At 44.3% G+C, this 20289-nt stretch overlaps 1 long non-coding RNA gene across 2 annotated transcripts; it reads right to left on the bottom strand.

Moving 5' to 3' along the window:
* Nucleotides 1-724: 724 nt before the first annotated feature.
* LOC133493650 (uncharacterized) lies at nucleotides 725-20205 on the bottom strand. Of its 2 annotated transcripts, none has more exons than XR_009793079.1 (5): nucleotides 19720-20194; nucleotides 17836-19415; nucleotides 17625-17758; nucleotides 2505-2573; nucleotides 725-2429 (listed from the first exon to the last, which is right to left on the bottom strand). It is a non-coding gene; the product is annotated as an uncharacterized LOC133493650 (long non-coding RNA). The 2 variants fall into 2 exon arrangements; XR_009793078.1 differs by having other exon boundaries at nucleotides 726-2429; nucleotides 17836-19958; nucleotides 20106-20205.
* Between the last annotated feature and the right edge of the window lie 84 nt (nucleotides 20206-20289).

Below are 20289 nucleotides of genomic sequence, written 5' to 3' on the forward strand. Positions count from 1 at the left end.
ACACTGGAGCAGGCAACTGTGAAGCAGTTCAGGGTATCGGTGTCTTAGTCATGGACACAACAGCTGTGAGTTTGGGTGGGGTCTTGAACCTAGTGTAGGTCCCCATGATGGAAGGTGAACCATTAATTTGGTATATCTAAATCCTTTGTCCAGGGCCATTAATTTGGGTCAATGCGAAAAGTTGAAATCACCAAAAACATTGTCAAGCAATTTATGTTGGGATTTAAAAAAAAAAAAAAGATGAAAAATCTTGGCAAACATATGTCTGCATGCCCAGTTTGTAAACTTCTTTCTCTCTTTCTTGGTCTTCTTGAATTCGAGAGAGTCTGGCTGCAGACCTCACCTCTTTGGCCCCCAACCTCACATCTCAAGTCCCATATTGCAGAGCTCAACCATCTGGCATGCAACTAAGGAGAAGAATTTTGTGTAATATATCTCGTTCCACAGAAAGCATTTTAAAATAAAAAAAATATATTTTTCTCTCCCATTCTTTTTTTCTAATTTCATACATTTTTTAAAAAGCTCTTGGGAGCGACGAAGGCGGTACTAAAAAAGCTCAAGAAATGTGGGTTGCCTCATTCTGGTCTTGTGGAATGATTCTAAAAACAGTGTCAAGAGTCAACATTTGTGGCTCATTGGTGTAAAGCAAAGCAAAGCAAATTTATTTGTATAGCGCATTTCATACACGAGGTAACTCAATGTGCTTTACATAATTAAAGGCATTTGAAAACAAAGAGATCCAACATTTAAAACCGAATAAAAACAATAAAAATGACAAACAAAATATTTTTAAAAAGACAATTAAAACCGCATACAGTGCAAGTAATATGATCAAAAAGTGGATATATTAAAAAAAACATGAGAAAAAAGAATAGTTTTCAACCTGGATTTAAAAACATTCACACGTGGGGCTGACCTCACTTCTGTTGGCAACTTATTCCATTTGTGTGCTGCATAATAGCTAAATGCTGCTTCACCGTGTTTGCTTTGGACTCTGCGCTCCACTATTTGACTCGATTTCAGAGCTCTCCTGGGCTCTAGAGGTATGATTCTCCCTTAGAGTGTGAGCGGTCCAGGGTTCAAATCCCAGATGGACCCATATCGAGGGTCTTTCTTGACAATCTGTAACATTGGTACACCATGTGGCAAATATCAATTCTTTTGTGCAGTGATGTCTCAAAATCAATTCCACTAGAGTGGTGATTTTTAGCTTTACGCTTTAACTTCAAGGTCAAGTGTCATCCCTATAAACCAGGGGTGGCCAAGTCAGAGACTAAGAGACACTTTTTTTTCTGTGTTACTGCAAAGAGCCACATCATACACATGGGTACACATGAACATCATCTTTTAATCATGTATGCACGCATACACAGATCAGCCAGATCTAATGAAAATAACCACACCAACATGATATCAGTAATTTTCAACAGTTAACATTGCGTGCAGTGTCTCACTCACACACACACACACACACACACCACACACACACACGCAAACTCTCAGTTCAAGCAAGTCCACAAACAATAATAGAATAATTTTCAATAACATCTTTCTCTTACTATGCTTCTTAGTGAGACTTGGACAATCCTCTTCAAATCTGGCTTGTATTCTGTTGTTGCCACTCTAAGCAATTCTTTCAAATGAGTGTCAGTCAGAACAGATCGATGCTTTGATTTCACATGTGTCAGATTAGAGAACACAGACTCGCAGACGTACGTTGACCCAAACATGGACAGTATTTTAAGCGCAGCTCGTTTGATGTTGGGGTATTTTTCAATTGGCACACTTTTCCAGAACTCAACGGTCCCTTCCCTTAAAACAGCTTTCAGTTGATCCTCCTCACAAAGGTCGATCATCTCCAACTCAGCCGCAGCCTCATCTGTGACGAGCGGGGCTTTCAAACAGTCTGTCTCCGCATTAAATGGGTCGACGAGGAACGTAATCTGTGGTCTTTTCAGTTGTAGATCACAGAACTGGGTCACAAAGCTTTCGTGCAGGTTTGTAACCAGTGTTGCATATCTGTCTCTTTTCTTTTTCAGGGCGGCGCTGGTGACTTGCTCACTGGCTTTTAGCAGAGTATGAAAATGTGTTAAATCTCGCTTTAGAATATGCGCCTCAAACAGCTTTAGTTTGTTGACAAACACACACACACCAGGTCAGGCAGCATTTTTAACTTTTCCTGCAGGGCCAGGTTCAGTCTGTCCAAGTGACACAGCATGTCGACTGAAAATGCCAGATCCATAATCCACTCGAGGTCTGAGAGCTCGGGATAGTCCTTGTCCTTCTCTTCCATGAACAGTTTCACAGCATACAAAAGCTCAAAAAAGCGAGAGAGTACCTTGATTTTTGACAGCCACCTCACAGTGCAGAGCAGCGGCAGGTCACCTGGAAGCCCTTGGTCCAGCTCAGCGATGAGATTCCTGAATTGCCTGTGGTTAAGCGCATGTGTGCAGATATAGTTGACGATATAAATCGTAAATCGTAAAATTTTTGGAAAACTGCACCTGCTTTTCTGCCTGGCTTTTCAAAGCGACCAACTTGTTCTTGCGAAGTTCAGTCCCTTTTGGAAATTCCTGTTAAATATTAGGGTGGAGTGAGGTGAAGTGACGCTGAAGATTTGAAGCTTTGAAATGCCCTAATGCTGCATGACATATAAGGCAGATCAGCTTGCTATTACGTTCAACAAAAAAATATAAACTCTCCCACTCTGGCAAAAATGTCCCGTGTTCTTCTTCATATTTTCGTTTGGCTGTGCTTTTTTTCCCTGCCATTTCAAGAGGTAACAAGAGGTTTACAACACAAATGATGTCACCCCAAAGATTCTCTCGTCGCTCGTTTGACGTCACTCAAACAGGCTTACATGGTCAGTGTGCCGTCTAGCTGTAGGGGGAGTGAATGACAGTGCCAGCCAAGAATTTTTCACGCATGTCATGTGAAAGCTCCTGAAGAGCCGCATGAAACTAGTTAAAGAGCAGGTGACATCCCTATAAACATTCTAAAATAGATATTGTAATGAAAAATACATATAACAGTATGTCACTTCAATGTCTATACGGGAAAAAAAAGTGAGCGCAGAACGCGTCATCCGTGCACAAAGTTGCACAATTGAGTGTCTCTTGACATCTGAGTGGTCGCCATATTAGTTGCGTCATCTGTCCTTGACGTCATCGTCACTTCCGCCGTTGAAAACGCGCAGTGCCTGCTACTATGGAAGGCGAAAAACAGAGATATTCGCATTTTTCCAACGCCCCTTCTGACACCGAAGCTCTTTTCGAAAAGGACAACACCACACAACCAAGTGAAGTTACCGGGGCAATATTACACTATTGTTTCGAGCCCTCAGGGCAATATTACACTATTGTTTCGAGCCATATTCAGATGATATCCCATCAAGGCCAAACTGCCTCCCGTCCGATCCACTCCCGCGGCGGAGATGAGCCATCGCGGCTCATCGCAGCCAGCCGGTGTGGCTTATGACAGAGCCCAGCAGTGCTGCTTTAGTCACAGTCGAGCCGGAGCCCTTTATGCACGGACGCGACTGAGTAACGCATTCTTGGATGAGTTCTTCAGAGCCCCCCCCCCCCATCGCAAAGTCCGATACGCAGCCTTCGCAGAAGCTGCGACTGCCGAACGCGGCGCCTCAGCCGGTGTGGCTGAGTTTCGGCCCGCCGTGCTATATAAGGAGGGGGTGGAGCCGATGTTGTTATGTTGCAGGCTGAGTGAGATATTGTTGGCTGGGCGACGCGCACATCAACACATTTCATACGCGGATCTTTTGCTACGTTATGAGAGAGAGCGATTACGTGGTCCGCCCCAAACTGTTATTTTTTTTTTTAGTAGCTGTATACACACCTACCTGTTATTTAGAACCCACGAAGCTCTCGTCCTTTGCGCCCGTGCAATCCATTTTTTACAACGAACAGGGTCTCTTTCAAACTTATGAAGGGTAATTCCATTCTCCCGAGTGTTCAAGCAATGTCCAGCAATGCAATGAGCCGGCATTTTGGCTAACACGAAGGAACAACGAGCTACCTTCGCGGAGGTAAAACTAATGGAAACAAACGAGTCCACGAGGGGGCGCCACTGTCCTTTACGTCACTTCCTGCGTCTTCTCGACAACAAATTCCTGAGAGGATTTTCATGGTGGGAGTTACAAAAAGCTGTATACGTCAAAATCATGTTTTGTGGTGAAAAAACGTATGGGACCATATTGGCTGTGGGTTTTTCATTAATAATATACCAAAAATCATCTGTTTGACGACACTTGAGCTTTAAAGAGCCGCATGAGGCTCGCGAGCCGCGGGTTGGCCAGGCAGGCTGTAAACATTCTAAAATATGAGCGGAGAGCGCATCATCCATGCGCAAAGTTGCAGAAGTGTCATCCTACAACATCCAAGTGGTTGCCATATTGGCTGCATCCCCTGTCCGTGACGTCACCCCGGACATTCGCCATTGAAAACATGTGGTGGACCCTACTATGGCAGACAAACACACCCCTTCTGACACAGAAGCTCTTTTCGGAAAGGAGAACACCACAAAACTGAGTGAAGTTATCGGGGCAATATTACACTATTGTTTCAAACCATATTCAAATGATATGCGAACACGGCCAAACCGTTTCCCTCCCCGATTCACTTCCGCGTCGGAGTTGAGCCATCGCAGCCCGGCGCTGCAACGACCCACCCCGGCCGACCAGCCCGACAGCGACAAGCCATCCCGGTCGACAAGGCCAGTGGCTGGCTCAGCCTTGTTGACAAGGCCGGCAGCCATCCCGGCATGGCTCATTTTGACCGCCGAAGATGAGCCACCCCAGCTGAAGCCGTGACCAGCAGACGCGGCGTTGAAGCCGTGACTGGCGGACGCGGCGCCGAAGCCGGCAAAGGCGTAACCCGTCCGATGCGCTCATCGACACGTTTAGCACCCCTGTCATACGTACGCGGATCTTATGTTACATTATGAGACGGATTTCGTGGTCCACCCCAAACTATTATTTTTTTTCGGAGTGTTATACACACATACCTATCATTTGGAACCCACGAAGGTCTTGTCCTTTGCACCTGTACAATCCAGTTTCCACGACGAACCGGGTCTCTTGCAAACTTATGAAGGGTAAATCTGTCCACCCGAGTGTTCAAGCAATGTCCAACAATGCAACGAGTCGGCATTTTGGCTAACACAAAGGAACAACGAGCGACCTTCCCGGAGGTGAAACTAATAGAAACAAACGAGTCCACTTGAGGGCGGTCCTGCCATGTACGTCACTTCCTGTTTATTCTCGAAAACAAATCCCTCGATCGGATTTTCATGGCAGGAGTTACAAAAAGCTGGATATGTCAAAATCATGTTTTGTGGTGAAAAAACGCATGGGTACATTGTCGGCTGCCGTTTTTTTTTTTCATTGATAACATACTAAAAAAATCATGCATTTCATGACAGTGGATCTTTAAAGTTAAATTTAAATGTAAATTCAGCCGATGGAACGGTGGATCAGTTGGAAAGTGTGAGCCTCAGAGTTCTGAGGTCTCGGGTTCAATCCCGGACCCGCCTCTGTGGAGTTTTGCATCCCAAAAATATACAATGTTAATTTGACACTAAATTGCCCCGAGGTGTGATTGTGAGTTCAACTGTTGTCTGTCCCCATGTGCCCTGCGATTGGCTGGCAACCAGTTCAGGGTGTACCCTGTCTCCTGCCTGTTAACAGCCTAGATAGGCTACAGCTCTCCCTGCGACCCTTTTGAGGTTAAGCATAAATGAAAATGGATGGAAACAAAATAATATTATTCTGTAGCGATACCTGAATGTCACTTTTCTTCACCACACAAGATTTACCAACTGAGCCACCGTGCGGCCTCTTCAATATTTATTTTATTAAATAAAATAAAATAATATGTGGAGTGACAATGTTGCTTTTAATCACCACACAAGATCTGAGCATAAAAGCGGTTGGAATGGTAATCTATATTAAATGTTGATAAATATACAGTAAAAAGTTGAGAGGATTCACTTGACTGACACTTTAATGTCTATCGAGACTTACAGTTTCACTGGTGCTAGCTCAGCATCCTGCAGTTGTCTTGTTGCCATGTCGACAGATTTAGAGAAACAACCGTGCCAGGCTTCAAGAGCCGTGCGTGGTCTTATAGTGGTTAGTACTCTGGGTTGTGGCTGCAGCAACTCTGGTTAAAATCCGGGTCATGACAAAAACAAATCGCAGAAGACATTTTTTATTCCTTATGTTTGAAATTTGCATGGGACAGTGACAGTCCTCCACCTTTCCGATGGCAAACTTAAGCTCCGCCCCCTTATCCAGGTTCCACATCCATCCATTTTCTTTGCCACTTATCCTCACGTGGGTCACAGGGAATGCTGGAGCCCATCCCAGCTGACAAAGGACAGGACGCAGGCTACACCCTGAACTGGTTGCCAGCCAATCGCAGGGCACATGGAGACAAACAGCCGCACTCACAATCACACCTAGGGGCAATTTGGACTGTCCAATTAATGTTGCAAGTTTTTGGGATGTGGGAGGAAACCGGAGTGCCTGGAGGAAACCCAGGCAGGCACGGGGAGAACATGCAAACTCCACACAGGTGGGTCGAGGATTGAACCCAGGAACTCAGAACTGTGAGGCCAAAACTTTACCAGCTGTTCCACCTTGCCATCATGTCCCACAAGCTTCCAAAATGGCGATTGAACAGAACATGTTTGAAGCCGATTATATTGGGGTATGTTTATTGCCAAATGTGTCAGTGTTGTCCAAGAGAGGTTTCAACTATTTCATGCAAGGAAATGTACACGGAATTCAGATTTTGGACAGAGCAGGACACAATATCTGTTATCGCAAAACGTTGGCAATAGATGCAAAAAAGTTTGACGCCTCACAAATTTCATATTGAAATCCAACAGGATAAAATAGTGGAATTGTACTGCGCATGTAAAGCAAGGTGAGTGCTTTTTACTTGGAAAGATCACAAGTAATATCATTGCAGTCTTTATAAGTGAGTGGGTGTATTCATTTGACTAGGCTCGTAATGGAACCCAGTAAAAAGTAAGTTTCTTTCGGCGTTGCCACGGCGGGTCATCTCAGATGAACGCATATATTTTGTCTGGCACAAGTTTTATGCCGGATGCCCTTCCTGACGCAACCCTTCTCAGGGAGTGGAGACCCCAGTGGGATACGAACCCACAACCCTGGTTTACCAATCAAATGCTCTAACCACTGAGATACAGGGCCTTCATAATGGAACCCAGTGCTCTGTCTCAAAAGTCCGATGAGGTAAAAATAGGCAAAGACATTTCTCTTGCATGACATCGCGCATTTACGGATCATGACTCACCCGACTCTTCGGCATAAAACATTACACACTTCATTCAGCAGGTCAGTATACACTAACAAAGTGAAGGTTGTTCTCCTGCAATGTATAATGTGAAAACTCAAATTTTAATTGTTTTAGCTCGGGTTAGCTTCATCTGGTCGTGCTGATAAAGGACTTGAGGGCGCTGGGAACTTTCGGTTGGTATGGCACTCAAAGGGTGTGCACCCTTTTGATGAATTTAAAGACATTCAAATGTTCATTAAGGCAATTGGAAGTGCTTGTAGTCAATTCAATTTGGATGAGGCTAGTGCTAGGGACTTGGCTTTGGGATTGGTACAGACAAACGAACGTATGTTTTAATCCCAGTGCTCTTTCAACATCTTGTAGATGTTTGTTTTTGAAATGGGTTCCATTGTCTGATTTTATCTTTTTCAGGAACCCATGGGAAGGAATGTAATGTTTGACTAAATGTTTGATCACGGTACTTGCTGTTTCAGATCAGCAGGGATATGCCTCAGGCCAGCCAGAGAAGGCGTCCACGATGACAAGCAAGTATCGATATACCGACACAGATTTAATAATGTCAGTAAAATCCATCAACACCACCTGGCCAGGGGTAGTCACTTCCGGATCGTGATCGCCCTGGGGTGGCTTGGTAGCAGGCGTACTATTAAATCTGCTACATACACTGCAGTCCTGCAGTTCTATTTCAACAATGATTCTCATGAACGGGTGCCCCCACGTCCTCAGTCTCCTTAGCGTCTCTTCCACTCTCACGTGGCACAGTCCAGGGACTTCACTTATGAGCTGCTTCAATTATATTTGTGGTGGGATACACTTATCTTTCGTCCACACACCAGCCTAAAAAGGCATTGATTTGTTTGACGTTCGTAGGCCGTGGGTGGTGTATAATCTTTTCCTTATGAGAAGGAGACAGGGCCGTACCTTGTCGTGAAATAAGGCGGCCCAAGAACAAAACTTGAGGCCGGGGAATTTGAAGCTTGCTTTTTGAACACTTCAAGCCAACGATGGCTAAATGAGCCAAAAGTGAGCGGGTGGTGTCAATACACATTATTTCAGAAGAAGCATCAAGCAAAATGTCATCAACATATTGCACCAGCAGTACTCAGTCTGAAAGCTGCAAAGGAGCCAACAGTTGTTTCAAATAGGCATTAAAAAGTCCGGGTGACAACACAAACCCTTGTGGAAGACGAGTGTATGAAAAACATTCACCATTCCATGTGAACGCAAAATATTTCTGCATGCTTGTATCCAATGGGATGCAGAAAAAGGGATTTCCCAAATCAATGCAAGAGAAATGGGTGTGGGAGGGGGAAATGTGGGAAAGGGCCGAGTGGGGATTAGGAACGGCAAGTGTGGGTGTAGTGACAGCCGCATTGATGGCACGCAAATCATGGATCATTCGATATTTACCAGTGTTTCTTTTTCGACCGGCTAAATTGGTGTGTTGTAGAGGGAGTGTGGACTTTTACACAACACTCCATCTTTGGCCAATCCATTAATAGTGTCAGAAATGCCAATTAAATCCTGCTTCTTAATTGGGTACTGTAGAACATAAATTGGGTCGGGTGTCATTTGAAACGTGACTGGAGTCATGTCGCAGAGGCCCACATCGGCGGGATCGGTAGACCAAAAAGTGTTTGGCATATCAGCCAATGCCAGTGGAGCCAAATCTCTGTCAATTGTTTCTTAACCATGGTGTCTGTCCAATAGGCAATGCTCCAAAATGGAAAATGGGTGAAATGCGTTAGATTGAATCCAATATGCATCAAGCGATGGAGAATACAACAACATATCGGATACCATTGGTTCCCAATTTGTAGCCATCGTGCATTCTCTGACAATAGGGCCAAAATCTCTGGCCGAATCTTCGGGAGACACCATCAAAGAAATATGCAGGTGGCATGGTGGCATAGTGGGGTCGGGTGTGTCAGCCATCATGTACCATTTTAATTGTTCATCACTCAATGAAGTGTTGAATGCCACTCCAGGTTTTCCCACAAATAAATCACTGATGTTCAATGACCAAACATCGCCGTCGATGTTTTGAAATTAATCTGCATAAACCTTGACACCAAGCCTGTCATAGTATAGAGTGCACTGCATACAATCACAAACCCCATAAGCGCAAAGGTGTTTAATCCATGGCAGCCATGATGTCCAGAATTGTGCTGCCTCTTTCCATCCTTCAGATTCAATGTCCATGCGTGCCCAATAGATGTCATCAGAGGCGGAGGCAACAACGGCAGGTGTCGGGGTTTCTTGAATCAATTGTAGAAATTGTTTATCAGAATACTCAGAGAGAGAGGGAGTTCTCATTAGAGCAGTGGAAAGTGTTTCCATCCGGAAACTGTAGACACAAAAGAATGCATGAGTCTGTGAATAACAGGGAGTGGTGGTTCAGTGGCTGCATATATTGGCCAGCAGGTGGCGGCAAATACTGCTGGTTCAGTGGATGCATATATTGGCCAGCAGGTGGTGCCAGATGGATGTGTGGGAGAGTGTGTGGTGGCTGTGGAGATGAAGCCACGGGTGGAGCTCCAAGTGGAGCTTGCTGACGATGGCCACCCCGGCCCCGCCCACCTTACTATACCCTGCCTCTTCCTCTGGTGGCCCAGTGCCGAGGAAGCTGTGATGCGCGGTAGTCATGAGCCCAATGTCCCATTTTTCCACAGTTGAAGCACGCTCCCCTGGAGCGGGGTCGGTCTCTCCGGGTGGCTTGCCATTCAATTTAGTGCTGCTGTTTGTCGGTGGGGTTACAAGAACAGAAATAGACACCCTGCACAGTGACAGAGTCGGATTGATGCACAGGACACTCAACACTATTAGGCGCCAGAGGAGTTTGAAATTGGACCTCGGAATCATTTTGTTTCTTAAAGTTTGTAATTGTAACATGGCTAATTGGGATTCAGCATTTTTACGTTTTTGTACTTTGTGTCAATTTCTTTTTCTTTTTCCTCAAATAAAATTTCAAATGAGTCAGTGGGTTGGTGCCCGGTTCGCTGAGCGCACACAACCAAAGCACGGTAAATAAATGAATCAGCATTCTCATTAGATTTTGGAGCAAAGACCAGGTTGGACAGTATAATCTCAGGGAGGGGAAACAATGCATCCAAAGCACCCAGTATGTTATTGAAGTATGTCTTATGTCCATATTTAGTCATGACTCCATAATTTCCTCATGTCCTCAGTGGGGCTCTGCTCTGCAGCCAGATGTGTCCTTGAGTGCATCTGTGCACGTAGGCAAACCTTGATGAACTGCATACTGGACACTTTGTAATAATCCATTGCCAGGTAGAACCGGTTGAGACAGAAACCCTTTGTCTAAGTGGAAAGCCCCGATGTCATGGCACAGGTTTGATACCACCCATAGTCTGCCCTTCTGACAAGATAAAGGATGTGTGCTTTCTCTGTACCTTCGCACTTATCTGCTCTCTACAGCCATTGTCTGTAACTCATAAACTCCAGGAATATTCTGAAAGCAAATTCTTCGAAGAAACTGTTCATCATCTCCAGCCTTTATTTGGATAACCAACATTCTCACTACCGGAAATTAAACGAACACGCGGAGGGAAAAAAGTATCCTCCAACAATTGGTGACCCCGACGTGATTTCGGACTGAGGTGTTGGTTGATAGACAGAACATTGGCCGGCCAACAATTGATAAGGTAAGAGGACATTTATCCTCCAAAAGGGATCTTCTTTCTGTTAACTGGGGTTGAGGTCCATGTCGTGTTTGAATTTGTGACATTGTGAAATTATAGTTTCTGGCTGGTTGAACAGTTGGGGAAACTGGGTGATATAGTCCTGGATTCGAGGCCCTGGTCAGTAACCGTTGCGTCCCACCTAAATGGTTGAAAAGTCATAGAGTGTGTGGACGTACCACTCTAAAAAGGGTTTAGAAGCGCCCTGTGTTCGGAGGTTGTGCCAACACAAAAAGGTTGTAAATCCCGTGACTGGCAGAACACACCGGTAAGGTTGAGGCCAGCCCAAAACTTTCTGGACTGGGAGGTTGTGTCATTCTTTTTGGAGAATCCTAGAGACTGGAATTCCTCATTCGAAATCAAAGGAATGTTTCATTCAAATAAAGAAGCTCGAGCACTTTAAAAAAAAAATAAAACTAATAATAATCATAATAATAATAATGATCTATCTGAGGGATGACATAAAATGTAGAAATTAAAGTGACCTTAATAAAATGGCATAAGAAGGGTATGACAATACCCAGTGGTAGTTAAAAGAAAACAAAAAAAAGAGCGTCCTTCGGCATCTGCTGTCTCGTGAGTGAGTGTCTCGCACGCACGCACACGATTGTAGCATAGTGAGGCAAGCATGCGTGTGTGTATGTGTGTGTGTGTAAGTGCGAGATCAACGGAGGCGACACTACTTGTACGTTTGCTGTTCTCATTCCTGTTTTTTTATAAATTTGCATTTTTAAGGCAGAGTTCTTTGAGTTGTTGGCTGCGTGAGTGTGCAAGGAGCCCCACCATCCTCACTATTGTTGCTTTGTCACTTATCTTCCTCTGTTGACTACAAAAAAAGAGAGGGTGGGGGGATTCGATTCAAAATGGAGGGACAGTTTGATAGGGAAAGTGAATGGTTCGATTTGCAAATTCCAAACCATTTTGAACAAGTGTTACTAATTGAACAAGTGAAAAATACATGTGATGCGTGTGTGTTGGAAGGTTGCCTGAAAAAGAACAAGATAGTGAGAAAGAACAGTTGAAAGAATGGATGAGGAAGCGTTCCATTGTGTTCGACTGAGTCTTTGGTGACAATGAAAGAAACTGAATTAGCTTGTGTTAAAAGAGTGGCGTCTTTAAAGTTGGAAGTGCAAAAAAAATCAACAGGTTGTCTTCAAAAGGTAGAAACGTGAGGGAGAATACTAACAAAGTTATGAAAATGAAAGGGGAAGCAAGAATAATGGCAATGGGATGTGTGTTAAAGTTGTCCCGTTTGGCTGTCAAGGAAGAAAGTGTTGGTCTGGTAACGTCAACACCCAAATTGCACTCGGAGGAGAAACGGCCTTGGGCGTTGTCTCCAACTAATCCATTTGTACCGTCACCTTACAATGAAGCAAGGAAAGCTTTAAATGAATTTCAGGCTCCAGTATTGAATGTAATTGCGGGCCGGCTCAAAGTAGATGTAGACAATCAAACGTCTCTCACTCGTGCACAACAGATATCGAACATGAATATGGTCGCGGGAACTTTGGCTGCTGGAGTGACCGCCGCCATTAGAGAATTAGAAGGCAGATTGGAAAAAGTGGCCAACTTGAGAACTGACCCATTCACGCGTTTGACTCAGCTTGGACTGTAGAAGGCAGAATTAAACAGACACCAAGAGGTTCCATAAAATATCAGAAATCAACTTAAGAGAACCGCGACTGAACAAGAAGATAGAGCGAACGCTGAAGCGGAAAAGCAAGATCACGCCCTCCGCACTGAACAAGAAGCAGCAAGACTGAAAAGAGAGCAGGGAGTTGCTGTCTATGCGGCAGAACACGCAGTTAGAGGCTCTTCGAATGGAGAAGCAGAAAACAGGTTGTATGTTGCTCAGTTACAATCAATTAGCAGAATTAAAATCTCATGAAGTCTCAGAATATTTAGGGTGCCCACCCTGACTCCGTTTGGGATCAACCAGAGGTCCTGAAGACCCAGGGGAATCTTCCAAAGGTCCAGCTTTTCCTCTTCATCGGCATAGGACTCATTCCCAAATCTTGCAGGTACCCATTTTAGCCAAAGTTGACCCGGCTACTGGTAACTCTGCTATGTTTTACAAATCTTTCTCTCCCACTGATATGAGTGTGTTGCTGCAGAAACTTCCACCCATGCAATCTGGTGGTGCCAATTGGCTTCAAGCAGTGCAGAGAGCGATTACGGGACAAAAGTTAACAGCAGAGTTGGAGTTTGCTCCTAAAGCAGATGAGGAGGCCGCAGCTTTTCTTGACACAGCCCTCATTGATTACACTCTGAAAACAGGACACGCCCCAACAGCCTCCGCTTTGCATTCGCAAGTGTTCCGATGAGCCATTTTGATGGACGTTCCCAAGTCCGTGGCACAGGCCATGAAGGCCAATCCGGACCTTCCTGGTGCTGAGGTTGACCGGTGGTAAACATCATTTGAGGAGACATCCTACAGAAAAAGAGTTAAAGGTTGACAAACACAAAAGTACAGAAACACAACTTGCCATGGTTCAATTGCAAAGTCTGAAAAAGCAGGAAGAAGCCGCTCTTGCTCTGATCTCATCCCCCTGTGTCGGTTCTGAGTGCATGATGTATCAAGCAGGTTCATTCATGGGTCAAGGTGCACCCCCTGGAGGCCGTAACGTGTGCTTCAATTGTGGACAGCCTGGTCATTGGGCCTGCAAGTGCAGACAGCGACCTCAAGCATCTGAATGGAGCATGTGGCGACAATCAAGGAGGTTACAACCAACCCCAAGAGACCCAAACCAACAGTCACAGACTCTTTTGCATTCTTTTGTGTTTGCACCTAACTGTCCAGTCAATCTTTTGGGCAGAGATCTCCTCATCGCCACATGCCCTCTCATCAAATGCACCCCTCATGGACTCATCCTGGAATTTCCGCATGGTAACACCTACTGCTGCTCGGCTGCCTCTGCCTCCGGTGCCACCTCCCAGTTCCCGCTTGTTGAACATCGCCGTGTGGGATGCGCCACTGCCGACATCTACTGGGCAAGAGTGGATATTGACTCCAGTGGTTGGCTTGAAGCTCAGTGGTTGGCTTGAAGCTGAACACTTTTGGACTCTCTGGTCACCTTGGGTTCGCAACCTCAGATCTTATGATATGGTAACTGATTGTATCCATTGCACTCTGTACTATGACAGATCAGGGGATGAGATGTATAATGAGGCATTTCAGGAAATTGAAAACAACATATGGAAATTGAACATGGGTGATTTGTTTGCAAGCAAACCAGGTGTCACTTTTTCGGTGTTCCTGACTCTTGAACAACTCGAATGGTACATGATGGCGGATCCCTCAGATCCTTCTCTGCCTCCTTGTCACCCACATGTCTCCTTGATGGTCTCACCTCAGTACACAGCAAAGGATCTCTGCCCGTTTGTCCTGGCATGCACACAGGCCACTGATTGGCAAAATTCACATCACTCTCTATAGCTCTAATCCCCGTCACTTGATGCTTATTGGATTCAGTCTAACAAATTTTTACCCATTTCTGTTTTAGAGCACCAGCTTCTGGATAGGAACCATGGACGTGAAACAACCGACAAAGATTTTGCTGGTCAACTTCTTGATTTCCTTCCCACATCGCTGTGGTCCATGGATCCCACTGATATTGGTCTCTGCAACATATCACCTGTTGTGTTTCAGACGAAACCAGGACAAATATATGTTCCCCAATACTTTGTAAAAGAGGCTGGGATGATTGGCATTTCGGAAACAATTGACAGCTTGCTCAAAGCAGGAGTGTTGTGTAAAATTCCTGGCTCTGATTTTAACACCCCCATCTTGCCTGTTGAAAAGAAGAACACTGGAAAGTTTTCCATGGTCCATGACCTGCGAGCAGTTAATGCGGCCGTGTCAACCCTCAGTTTGCCCGTCCCGAACCCGCATTCTGCAGTATCCCAAATTACATCAGCCCACACTCATTTCACTCCAACAATCACCGGCCTCAAGGCTTTGTTGTTTCACCTAGACTCTTCAATGACTGGCTTCGTCAGTTGTTGTCTCCACTTGAATTGCCTCATGGGGTTCTCCGGTGCAGTATGTGGATGACCTCTTGCAGGCGGCTCCATCTTAAACTTCTTGTCTCAAAGCCACTAGGTCTTTGCTTTCTCATTTGGCCTCTGTTGGACTGAGGTGTTCCAAGTCCAAACTCCAGATTGCCCGATCACAGGTTTCCTTTCTCGGACGTCTGATCTCACGCCATGGCACAGGAATGTCTCACAAAGACGATATTCTCCATCACCCAAAACCAACAAATGTCAAAACCATGCTGGCCTTTCTCGGTCTTAACCTCAACTACTCCAACTGCAACTACTCCAGGCATCATGTTCCAAACTTTGCATTACTCACTCACCCAGTCCAATGGATGGTCAATGAACAAGGTATGCGCAATCTCTTCAACACTCTTTGTTGAACCACAGAAGCAGACTCTTCCTTCATCTTGTTGAAACACCATCTTTCCACTGCTGCAGCTCTTGCGATTCCTGATTAGAGTCGCATGCTCTATTTTGACATGTCTGAAAAGATCAGCAGTGTTTCTGCTGCTCTTTATCAGAAAGGGGAAGGAGGAAGTCGACACCTTATTCTGTATGCATCAACTCCATTAGAAAAATATGAGCAAAGACACTCAATTTGCGCTTCTTTCGCATCTGCTCTAGCCAGAGTGATTCAGAAGACATCTCACATTGTTCTTCATCACCCACTGACTGCGAACATAACACAGTATAGTCCAGTCCATCACAAGTCAAACTTTCACCATGACCGGAGGAAGACAGAGGAAAATTGAAGCAATTTCAACACAAGCACATACTCTCTTTACTCAAGAAGGGGTAAACATGGGTTAAGGTCTCCTCAGAGGAGAACCGCATTGTCGTGTACAAAAAACTATGGAAGAAAACTCATTCCGCACTGAACTTTATGAGACACCTCTTGACAAGGCGGACTTGATTCTTTTCCCAAACAGATTTGCAGTAACCCAACCCACGGAGACAGATTTTGAAAAACTTCAAGCAGAAAGAATTCCAGGCTCCCAGTAAGCACAAAGATCAGAAATGTTGGCGTTAACATTATCTCTCAAATTGGCAAAAAATCCGTCAACATTTACACAGATTCGGTGTATGCACACATGACAAATATTGTTGCATTAAAAGAATGGCAGCGAAACGATTTCCAAACTGCAACCGGTACGCCCGTTAAACATCAGGATGACATTCTCGAATTGCGAGATGGGTTAATTCTCCGGACAGCGGTGGCAGTACTTAAATGCAAAGGTCAGTCTCGAACTAATGATTTTGTATCAGCAGGAAACGAATCAGCAGATTGAGCAGCAAAAAAGGTTGCGGAGTACCGACCAACATTCCAACTAACTTTAAGTCAGTCTGAATGTGACAATCAACATGAGGTGACAGTAGAAACAGATAGGTTGTGGCAGGAAAAATCCAGAAAAAAAGTCCAGAAGAAAAATGTGTGGAAGTTGAAAGGGGATGTCAAAGATGAGGATGGCATATGGCTAAAAGAGGGTAAGTACATTGCATCTCAGACACAATTGAAAAATCTAAATTCTGAAGCCCATGGAACATGCCATGTAGGTGTGGATGAACAACTCCACGCCTGGTGGCATCCTTTCATGAGACAAATTGTTAAAGGTGAACTGCAGGACTGCAGCATTTGCAGTAGGTATAACAGTATGCCTACAACGAAATCACCACAGGGAGACCACGATCCGGACGTGGACACTCCTGGTCAGGTGATTTCAATGGGATTTCACTGTTATAATTAGGGTCACCGGTATTTGCAAGTCATAGTAGTTTCCTTTTTGGAATGGCCAAAGGCATATCCCTGCAAATCTTAAACAGCAAGCATAGTGTTTAAAAAATTTGGTTAATCACGACAATCACAACCAGACTCTCCCCTCAAAATGAATACTTTAATACTTAAAAGTAATTAAACGTAAATAGTCTGAACCTAGGTGTACAGGTCCCTTTCAGGTCACGGAGCAAACGGCTACAGCAGTACATCCTGGAGGAAAGGGGGACACGTGGTTCTACATCTTGTCTACACGACCCGCCAGATCCACTTCAGGCTCAGCGATCCCTCCACCTGACGACAACCAGCAAACCATGTCTACTCCAGTGCCAGCTGGCACCCGTTGATGACATCATTCAACAAGGAAGCTGACTGCGCCCCGGATAGACTCATCCCAGAGGAAAAAGGCCCATGCCCGGTGCACCACCCACTCTGGACGATGACTATGCTGGCAGCTTTCTTTAATTTGGTTCATTTCAAGGTGGATTGAAGTATGTCTTATGCTCATATTTACTCATGACTCCATAATTTTCTCCTGTCCTCGGTGGGGCTGTGCTCTGTAGCCAGATGTGTCCTTGAGCGCATCTGTGCACGTAGGCTAACCTTGATGAACTGCATACTGGACACTTATTCATAATTATAATTCATTGCCAGCTGGAACTGGTTGAGACAAACGTTTTGTCTCAGTGAAAAGCCCCGATGTCATGCCACAGGTTTGATACCACCCACAGTCCGCCCTTCTGACAAGATAAAGGATGTGTGCTTTCTCTGTACCTTTGCACTTGTGATCTGCTCTCTACAGCCATTGTCTGTAACTCATAAGTGCCCGGAATATTCTGTATGTAAATTCTTTGAAGAAACTGTTCATCATCTCCAGCCTTTATTTGGATAACCAACATTCTCACGACCTGAAATGAAATGAACACGCAGAGGAAAAAAAAGCGTCCTGCAACTTTATCAAAGTCAGGAAACGTGAGTGCGTTACCATCAAGGAGGCTGCTGACAGTGGAGGGAGACATCAAGATGTCGAGCTGAGAGAGTCGAGTCGCTTGCGTCTTCAGGATTTTCAAATCACCAGAAGTAAAAATTTGCCGAGTTTTATCACGCTGAACAGCCCTCAGCCAATTCGCCCCTCCACTTTGCATCGGAGGAAGTTCCTGTAACGACATTCTCAAATCGGATGGAGTGAATGGTTTATGAGTAATAAATCATGAACAGTGTCTTGCAAGTGATTAATTGAGGCGGTGACACCAGCCCCGAGAGCCACGGCAACATTGTTGCGTGATGAGTCCGTAGCTGCTCGCGATTCGGGAAGTGTGTCCCTTGCAGAAAATGCTATTTTTGTGCATTCAAGGCTGTAATTGACTATGAATCTTGGTTTGATATTGGACTTGGACTGCCCGCTGACTTTTTTTTTTTTTAATGTTACTCTCAAGTTTCTCCTTTTTCACCACACAACACTTTATCACTTCTTTCACCAACATGACCAATGACGGAGACATCAAGGTTGGAAGCCAGTCATCCGTCGACTCACTCACACAACTCTTTTATTCTTATTTTCTCTCTCACGCTCAGGAAGGCCTTCCATGCATACTTTGCATGTAATTCTTATTTGGTCACTAAGTGGAATTTTCTGATCATCATCTAGGATGACGCGTTAATCTCACCATTCTTTTTCTCTGTTCCCGTCCATTCTGCAATTTCAGTGATCAATTGGTTGCGCAGAGTTGATTACTTTGTCGTATTATATTATTTCATTTATATTATTTATTTATCATTATTATTTTATTTATATTATGATTGTATAATGGATCCAAATCTTTTTTTTTTTTTTTTTTTTTTACAAAACACCGTTACTCAAGCTTGCGCGTTTTTCTTTACTACTTCACACCGTAATATGAGGAATTTTAAGACATCTAAGATTCTTCTGAAGAACGATGTTGCCTCTTACACCGGAAAATTAGGAATTACTGTTTCTATGATTCTCTAATAGAACGAACCCACCTCTATTCACAGTATAATGTATCCAGTGTGATATGTCTCTGTCCCCGACAGGTTACTGTTTCTCGTTTCTCTCTGTCCCCGACAGTTTACTCCACACACATTCAGTTGTTGGTTCGAGGAAATTGTGGTATTTCAGATTCCGTAAGGGAACGACACCGCCTCTTAACACAAAACAGGACCTATTTATTCTAAAACTCACTCGAAGAGCAAATCCGCCTTCTCTTTTTGCTAATTACAACACTTAATGTATTGGTTATTTCTCGGTTTCTCTTTGTACTTATGCGCTTTTATTCTCTTTACTTTCTGGCCATAACATCACATTTCACAGCCTCTTATTCAATTTCAAACAATAGGAAGTGAAACCTTACCACACACTGGCCGACAGATAAAAATTAGACTGAAAAGATAAATGTCTTCTTACCTTGTCAATTGTGGCGTGGCAAAATTTCTGCCTGTCGGTCCAATGGATGGTTTCGAATCACGTCAAGGTCACCAGTTGGTGGAAGGAGGTCCATTTGTGGTGTTTCCACGTGTTCGTCCAATTCCAGGTTTGGTCAATAACTAGAGTCCAGAGGCGTGAAACGTGACAAACTCTTTGAAGTTTAACCCATTTTTGGGACATCATGATTTTCAAGCATTATATCCTTCAGTATATCAAAATAATTAAGTGTTTTAATCTGAAGCCATAATTTGGTATCAGGAGAGGATAACTCATTGGTCATTGGAGTTATTTCCCTTTCATTCCTGACCCAACATGGCTGCCTCAGGTTATCATTTAACTTAACCATAAACGAAAAAAAAGTTTTATTTCCTTGATTGTGGCCTGTTAGGAAACTTTTATCTCAATTCAGCAAAAAATACCCACCCACTCCATGAATGGGTTAATGAACAGAGTGCTCTGTGACACACAGTGTGACACGGGCAAAGACTGTAGTCCGACACAGAGTGTGTGTATGTGAAAGCAGAACAAAGATTATATATGGAATGTTGGAACGCTGCCGTTGGCGGACAAGTCTCAAAACAGGATCTAACTGATTTGACACAGCAGGCCGTTGAGTCTGCTGAGAAACACCTCCGTTGTGACTGGACACTCGAGGCCGGTGCCTGCCAAAAAACAACATTTAAGGCAGTTGCTGGAACCGGGCTTTAGCGCAGGTTGCTGTCCCAACATAACCTTTCAGTTTACATCAAGCTTTCAAATAAAATATACTTGTGACCTCAACCGAATGTCTGTGAACAGACAATACTTACAAAGACCAAAGTTTCCCAAGATTCAAACGTTTAGAACACATTCACCGTAGTTATGAGTTGTTCTCAGACTGAATTTTCATCGGAGATACTTCAAAGATCATCTACGAAAGTACGGAGCACTCACTCTGCATAGAAACTAAATGATCCTCACAGGTCAAGAGGTGTCACTCTGTGCTTTTTCTTT

Source organism: Syngnathoides biaculeatus, chromosome 20, assembly GCF_019802595.1.
Source record: "Syngnathoides biaculeatus isolate LvHL_M chromosome 20, ASM1980259v1, whole genome shotgun sequence".
Taxonomy (NCBI): Eukaryota; Metazoa; Chordata; class Actinopteri; order Syngnathiformes; family Syngnathidae; genus Syngnathoides; species Syngnathoides biaculeatus.